The sequence below is a fragment of the Chanodichthys erythropterus genome, chromosome 16, assembly GCF_024489055.1.
Source record: "Chanodichthys erythropterus isolate Z2021 chromosome 16, ASM2448905v1, whole genome shotgun sequence".
Lineage (NCBI taxonomy): Eukaryota > Metazoa > Chordata > Actinopteri > Cypriniformes > Xenocyprididae > Chanodichthys > Chanodichthys erythropterus.
This window is the reverse complement of record NC_090236.1, coordinates 4,365,419-4,372,853: the sequence shown is the minus strand read 5'-3', so window position 1 is coordinate 4,372,853 and position 7,435 is coordinate 4,365,419. Positions and strand designations below refer to the sequence as shown.

Below are 7,435 nucleotides of genomic sequence, written 5' to 3'. Positions count from 1 at the left end.
ACAAAACATTAGTCAGGTTTAGTTTTTCTCATATCTGATTATGGTCGTATATAAAATGTCTTGATTGTAGATAGAGCCAAGACAGACAGAGAGCTCCTTTGTTTACTTTTATGTAGAAATCCAGTTCAGTTCGGTTTTACTGCTGGTCCAGGATCAGTCAGAGTGAGAGTCTGGACAGTTTCCGGTGTGTCCCAAATACTGCTTGGCATTCATAAATGACTAGACGTCATTACTCAACTTATAGCCTACTAACAATACAGTGATTAAGAACTACTTAATCACATACTTTTAACGAACTTAAAAAACCCCTGAAACTATCATGATACGGGCGACTGCTGTGGGAAAAGTCTGCCTTTGCATGCAAACCGCACCTGAAGGTGTGAAAATGTGAATAATATAAAGCATTTCCTGTAGGCTTTAACTTACATCTCTGCTCTTTTCTTGTATGTGGAACTGAATTTCAAATATGATTTGGAAATACCTGAACACACACACAAACAAAACATTAGATTGAAATAAAAATATCTTTTGGTTGATTTATAAGCCTTTTAAACTAGTTAAGGCTAGTCAATGTCCTGACTAGTGGGTTGTGTAAGTATTTCACGATATAAGTATAGTCAAAACAGGTTGGCTACACACACACACACACACACTTGAGTTTCCATGTTCTATGTGCATTTTCCACAGACATAATGATTTTCATACTGTAAAGTATATATTTTATCCCCTAACCCTAACCTTACCCCTAAACATAAACTTAGACATGACTTTTCTGTGCATTTTTACATTTTCAAAAAATCTAATTTAGCATGATTTATAAACTGTTTTCCTTAATGGGACCAAAAATTGTCCCCACCAGGTCAAAGCTAAACCACATCTTGAACATCTAAACAAGATGCTTTGTTTTTATCATACAGTATAAACTATATTGACAAAAATATTGAGACACCGCTCCAAAATCATTGAATTCAGGTGTTCCAATCACTTTCATGGCCACAGGCGTATCAAATCAAGCACCTAGGCATGCAGACTGCTTCTACAAACAATTGTGAAAGAATGGGTCGCTCTCAGGAGCTCAGTGAATTCAAGCGTGGTACCGTGATAGGTTGCCACCTGTCTACTAAATATTTCAGTCAACTGTTAGTGGTATCATAACAAAGTAGATTAATTGGGAACAACAGCAACTCAGCCACGAATTGGTAGGCCATGTAAAATCACAGAACGGGGTCAACGAATGCTGAGGCGCACAGTGCGCAGAAGTTGCCAACTTTCTGCAGAGTCAATAAATACAGACCTCCAAACTTTGTGTGCCCTTCAGATTAGCTCAAGAACAGTGCATTGAGAGCTTCATGGAATGGGTTTCCATGGCCAAGCAGCTGCATTCAAGCCTTGCATCACCAAATGCAATGCAAAGCGTCGGATGCAGTGGTGTAAAGCATGGCGCCACTGGACGCGCTTCTCTGTCTGGCAATCCAATGGACGAGTCTGAGTTTGGCGGTTGCAAGGAGAAGAGTACTTGCCTGACTGAATTGTGCCAAGTGTAAAGTTTGGTGGAGGGGGGATTATGGTGTGGAGTTGTTTTTCAGGAGTTGGGCTTGGCCCCTTTAGTTCCAGTGAAAGGAACTCTTAATGCTTCAGCATACCAAGACATTTTGGACAATTTCACGCTCCCAACTTTGTGGGAACAGTTTAGGGATGGCCGCCTACTGTTCCAACATGACTCTGCACCAGTGCACAAAGCAAGGTCCATAAAGACGTGGATGAGCGACTTTGGTGTAGAGGAACTTAACTGGCCTGCACAGAGTCCTGACCTAAACCCGATAGAACACCTTTGGGATGAATTAGAGCGGAAACTGTGAGCCAGACCCTAAAATCTTGCTTTGAAATCTTGAAAATCCTACCTGCGCACCATCTCATGCCTCGCCCCCTCGCTGTGCTCCTCCTCCTTTCACTTTTCGCCTTAGAATCTTCGACTTGCAGTCAGATGAAAAGGATTTAAATTAATTTGTAGTTTAATGAGGACATCCCTTTTTCCAGATCCAATTTACTTGGCACCAATAACGATAACGTTAGCTTTTTAACTGCTAAAAAGAATGCTTGTTGATCTCTTCTAATTTGGCCAGGGGCGCGGGAACTATTTTCACACACTTTTTTTATTTTTAAATCAGTATACCTTAAGTAATGAATTTAACTTTAAATTATAATTGTGCTACAAACCTTTGTTCTTATTAAATTGTTTTAATTGTACAATGTTTTCTTTCTCGAAACAGGATAGGCGAGTCTGTTATTTCATTCCTCTTGGATCTTGATTGACGCACTGCACACCAGGGTCTGGAATTGATGGGGGCCTGTGGCAAAAATGGCATCAAAATGAACAAAAATTTAGAGCAAAATGAATGTGAATCAATGACTCAATAAGACGTGAATTGTCGCCACCAACCGGTGGGTTTCCTCTGTAAGGTATAGGAAAACGTTTTCTTTTTTTTAATTATTATTATTATTTTATTTTATTTTTTATTATTCCTTTTTGTTTATTTAAATAAGTTTAGATAGAAATTTGGTACAGTCAACTATCAAATAAAATGTAAACTTGCACTGATGGAAGTTTGAAAATGAAAATTTGATGTCTCGCGCAAAACACTTCCAAAACAGGAAAGAGCTTTGATTGACTGTACAAACAGCTCTGACACAAAACCTGAGGTATATATTTAAAGACTGCGGAAAGCTATAGAAAAAAAATAAACAATGGTTGCTGCAATTCACAGAAACAGCTTTGCAGTTATCATTTTGTGTCACATTGTTGGATTTTGAGGTAAAATCATACCCTATATATTGTATTGTTATATATTGTTGATAACTCATCAATTAAATATTTTCCGTCTTATATTCTGCATAATTTGGGTGTTTTTAAATAAACACTGACAAAAACTATACTATAAAACTATATATGTCTTAAGACTGGACAATATGACGATATAACATAAGTGATTAAACGGCTTTAAACCTACCTATATTGTAGTTATATAAAATATTCACAGGCAGATTTGCTTTATGTATAGAGTACCCCAAGGATGACGTGTTTTTGTAGGCCAACCCGGAAGTAAGCGGTGCACGGGTTCCCTCGATTGAAAGCCTATGCATTTTTCCCATAGACTTTTGGAAAATCACAGAAAATAAGCTCTGTGTTTAACAAAGGGTTATGACACTTACATGTTTTGTCTATCAAGATAATCTTTACAAGTTAACACAATATTTATAGATTTTGAAGCCTAAATAAAGTCGTCAGATATAAAAGGCTAACGCGGATCAACGTCACCACCACCAAGCTTCCTCAAACTTTATTTAGAAAACAACTTTATTTAAAAACATGCTCTCTGATTATGATCTGTGCTGTTATGAATACTTATCAACTTTTTCATGAGAAATGCTGTCCAAATGTCCCGTTTTTAATGATGATGAGTCCCCGCCAAAGGAAGTTTTAAGTTGTTAGCAACCGCCAATTTTAAGACACAGTAAAAGTTTAAAAAAATTACAAGTGGGTTACATCTGGTGTGTTTTATGTCATAGATCAAAACATGAAAGTATTTAGAGTCTTTGTTAACCACAGACCTTATTTCAGGCGATTTAGCAAAAACCCATTCAAAAAACCCATAGACTTTACGGCGTTGGAACCGGAAGTCCTAAAATGCGAACTCGCTTCCGGGTTTTGCCTACAAAAATGCGTCATCCCTGAGGCACTCTATTTCCCCGGTGTCAAATCAGGCACATATAAATATCAGGAAACACGACTCCTGGCTGCATGTCAATATCTATGGATAAGGTTTATTTGACAAGTTGTAAGGAACACATTCAATTCCAACCTTTAGTGTAATCGTTTGTTTTACTCGAGTTTTCGCAGTTTCCCCTATTAAATCCAGTCATGCAGCAGGTTCTTTTGCCACTCAGTCCAGCTGACGGAGTGCGTTTTCAGCGGGAAAGTGACGTCAACATGCTGAACGCAGTTGGACATAGTGGTGTATTGGTAAAAAATGATATAAATACTATTTGGTTTCTCACACAAACCGATCGTTTCTTGTCTTAGGACATCAATGTGCGATCATGAGCCGCAGGGTTTAATTTGGATTTGTCTATGCAAGTTTTTTCGACTCTTATTGTTCGAGTTCCCATTCACTCGCATTATTTGACTGACAGACCGCAACGGTTGCAGTTAAAAATCATCTTTTGTGTTCTACTGCAGAAACAAAAAAGTCACCTACATCTTGGATGCCCTGGGGGTAAGCAGATAAACATCAAATTTTTGGGTGAACTATCCCTTTAATGTTGTTGGTAATTGTTTGAAAATTACCATGGTAAAAACAGAGTTCCATGGTCATTTTAATTGTCAGCCACGTTTGATACCTAAAAATGTTTACAGGCGATTTAAGCAAAGCCCTTTATTGTAAATTAAAATTTAAATGTTTTCATGAAAAAAATCTGACATTATCCCAAAGGAGCCTACTTATAAATTTCCACCCCCCTACATTTAGAAGTACTTTTGAAAAATTCTTGAGGGGCCTGTGTCCCAGTAGTGCTTGATGCATTAAAAATAGCAACAGAACTATAACATTACGTTTAAAAGACAAACAATAAAACGTACTTACAGTTTGAAGCCAATAAACAGCAGCTTCTGCTTTTAACGCTGAACGCTGCTGCCTGTCTGCTGTCTGACCTACGCTCGGAGCTTCGTGGAGTTTATCCTAAATCCTTCTCTTTATTCCTATTCACATAATATAACTTTCTTATTTTCACTAGATTACTTAACCTATTGCATAGTATTACTAAACGGAACGATTTATTACTAGCAATCCACCAGCGTAATCACCTAGTGTTAGCCATAGCCCGCTATCCTGCTAGCAACCGTCTACTTTCTTTTTTTCCTTTAAACCAAACCTTCCTTGTCGATTGAATGGCGGATTTATCCGATGTATGTTATTCTGATCTGTCCTCGCCAGATCGGGAAGCTGTGGAGACGTTGCTGCCCGGCATTCATCGATCCACCGCGAGGTACAGCGTCCCGCACATCACCCTCGCCCCTGGGTGCCTGTGAGGTGGCATAATGGCAAGAACAAACACCACTCTTCCGTTCCGGGGTGCGTTTCCCAAAGCGAACTATGGTCGCAAGTTCCGTCTTTACCAATAGAGTTCAATGGGACTTACGACCATGGTTCACCAACGATGCTTTCGGGAAACGCACCCCTGATTAGAACATCAAACAGGTTCTCCCCACTCAGTGACGCACCCACTGAGAATCCTGTTGAAAGTGCCCTAGTAATTGGCAATTCTATTACACGGAACGTGAAAATAGAGACACCAGCCACCATAGTCACATGTTTGCCGGGGGCCAGAGCACCTGACATCAAAGCAAATTTAAAAGTGCTGGCTAATGCTAGACGTAAATATTCTAAAATCATTATCCACGTCGGCACAAATGATGTTCGACTTCGCCAGTCGGAGATCACTAAAATTAACATTAAAGAGGTGTGTGAACTCGCAAATTCAATGTCAGCAAAAGTAATTTGTTCTGGCCCTCTTCCTGTTCGTCGGAGTGATGAGATAGTTAGCAGGTTATCATCACTCAATGGCTGGCTGTCTAAGTGGTGTGCGCAGAATAATATAGGTTTCATAGACAATTGGAAAAGCTTTTGGGGCAGACCTGATCTGTTGAAAACAGATGGTATTCATCCCTCCCGGGATGGTGCTGCTCTTCTATCTAGAAATTTGGCAAATAGTCTTAGAGCTGAAACATGACAAACCAGGGCCCAGATCAGGACGCAGACAAACTGGCTAAACCGACCGTCTGCTAGCCGCCTCACGTCACAGAACTCAAATAATTCACAGCACATAGAAACTCTTTCACCTAGATACTATCACATAGAGACTGTGTCTGTACCTCGAACTAGTAAATACAAAAAACTTCCGAAACCTTTTAAGGGTAAAAATTTAATTGATGTTCAAAAAATGAAAATCACAGATAAATCAGATAAACAAATGATAAAGCTTGGGTTACTGAATATTAGATCTATTTCTTCAAAAGCACTTATTGTAAATGAAATTATCACAGACAATAAACTAGACTTGCTGTGTTTGACAGAAACCTGGCTAAAACCAGAAAATTACATTACTTTAAATGAATCTAGTCCTCAAGGTTATGATTATCGACACAATCCTCGACAGAAAGGCAAAGGGGGAGGTGTTGCTGTAATTTATAGTAATATATTCAGAATCACTCAAAAGAATTTCAAATATAATTCCTTTGAAGTGATGGTGCTTTATGTAACATTATGTAAGTTGACATTTGTGTTGGCTACTGTATACAGGCCACCAGGGCACCATACTGACTTTATCAAAGAATTTGCTGATTTCCTATCAGAGTTAGTACTGGCTGCGGATAAAGTCCTTGTTGTTGGTGATTTTAATATCCATGTAGATAATAATAAAGACGCATTTGGATTGGCATTTGCAGACATTTTAAACTCTATTGGAGTTAGACAACACGTGCCAGGACCCACTCATTGTCGTAATCATACCCTAGATCTAATACTGTCGCATGGAATTGATATTGATGCTGTTGAAATTCTACAGCAGAGCGATGATATATCAGATCATTATCTAGTCTCGTGTATAATACAATTTGCCAAGGCTGCAAAACCACCACCCAGCCATAAATATTGTAGAACCATCACGTCTACCACTAAAGATTGCTTTATAAATAATCTCCCCGAGCAGTTTCATCACCTTAGTATACCTGACAACTTAGAAGAACTCGATGCTGCAACAGAAACTATTGGCTCTCTCTTTTCCAGCACATTAGATGCAGTCGCTCCTTTACGTCTAAAGAAGATTAAGGAAACTAATCCAACGCCGTGGTATGATGAGCACACTCGGGCTCTAAAACGAGCTGTTAGAAAAGCTGAACGTAGTTGGAAGAAAACAAAACTAGAAGTTTTTCGCCTTTCGTGGAAAGAAAAAATTATTGAGTACAGAACGGCTATAAGAAATGCTAGATCTACTTATTTTTCAAATCTCTTAATAGAAAACAAACATAATCCTAGGTATTTATTTGACACAGTGGCTAAATTAACTAGAAACAGAGATTCAACTGCTGACGTTTCCACAGAGCACAGCAGTAATGACTTTATGAACTTCTTTACTTGCAAGATTGATAATATTAGAGAGACAATTAAAAACATGCAACCGTCTACAGTTTCGCTTCAGTCAGTGCACTGTAGTGTCCCTGAGGTAAAACTAGAATCATTCGCCGCTATAGAAGAGGAAGAATTATCTAAACTTATCAAATCATCAAAATCAACAACATGTATGTTACACCCAATGCCGACTAAACTACTGAAAGAAATGCTTCCAGAGGTCGTAGGTCCACTTCTTGATATAATTAATT

General features: G+C 38.6%; 1 long non-coding RNA gene across 1 annotated transcript; it reads left to right on the top strand.

The window, feature by feature from the left end:
* Positions 1-2,271: 2,271 nt before the first annotated feature.
* On the top strand, positions 2,272-6,122 carry LOC137002643 (uncharacterized). Its single transcript, XR_010891896.1, has 2 exons — positions 2,272-2,460; positions 4,992-6,122. It is a non-coding gene; the product is annotated as an uncharacterized lncRNA (long non-coding RNA).
* The last annotated feature ends 1,313 nt before the right edge of the window (positions 6,123-7,435 follow it).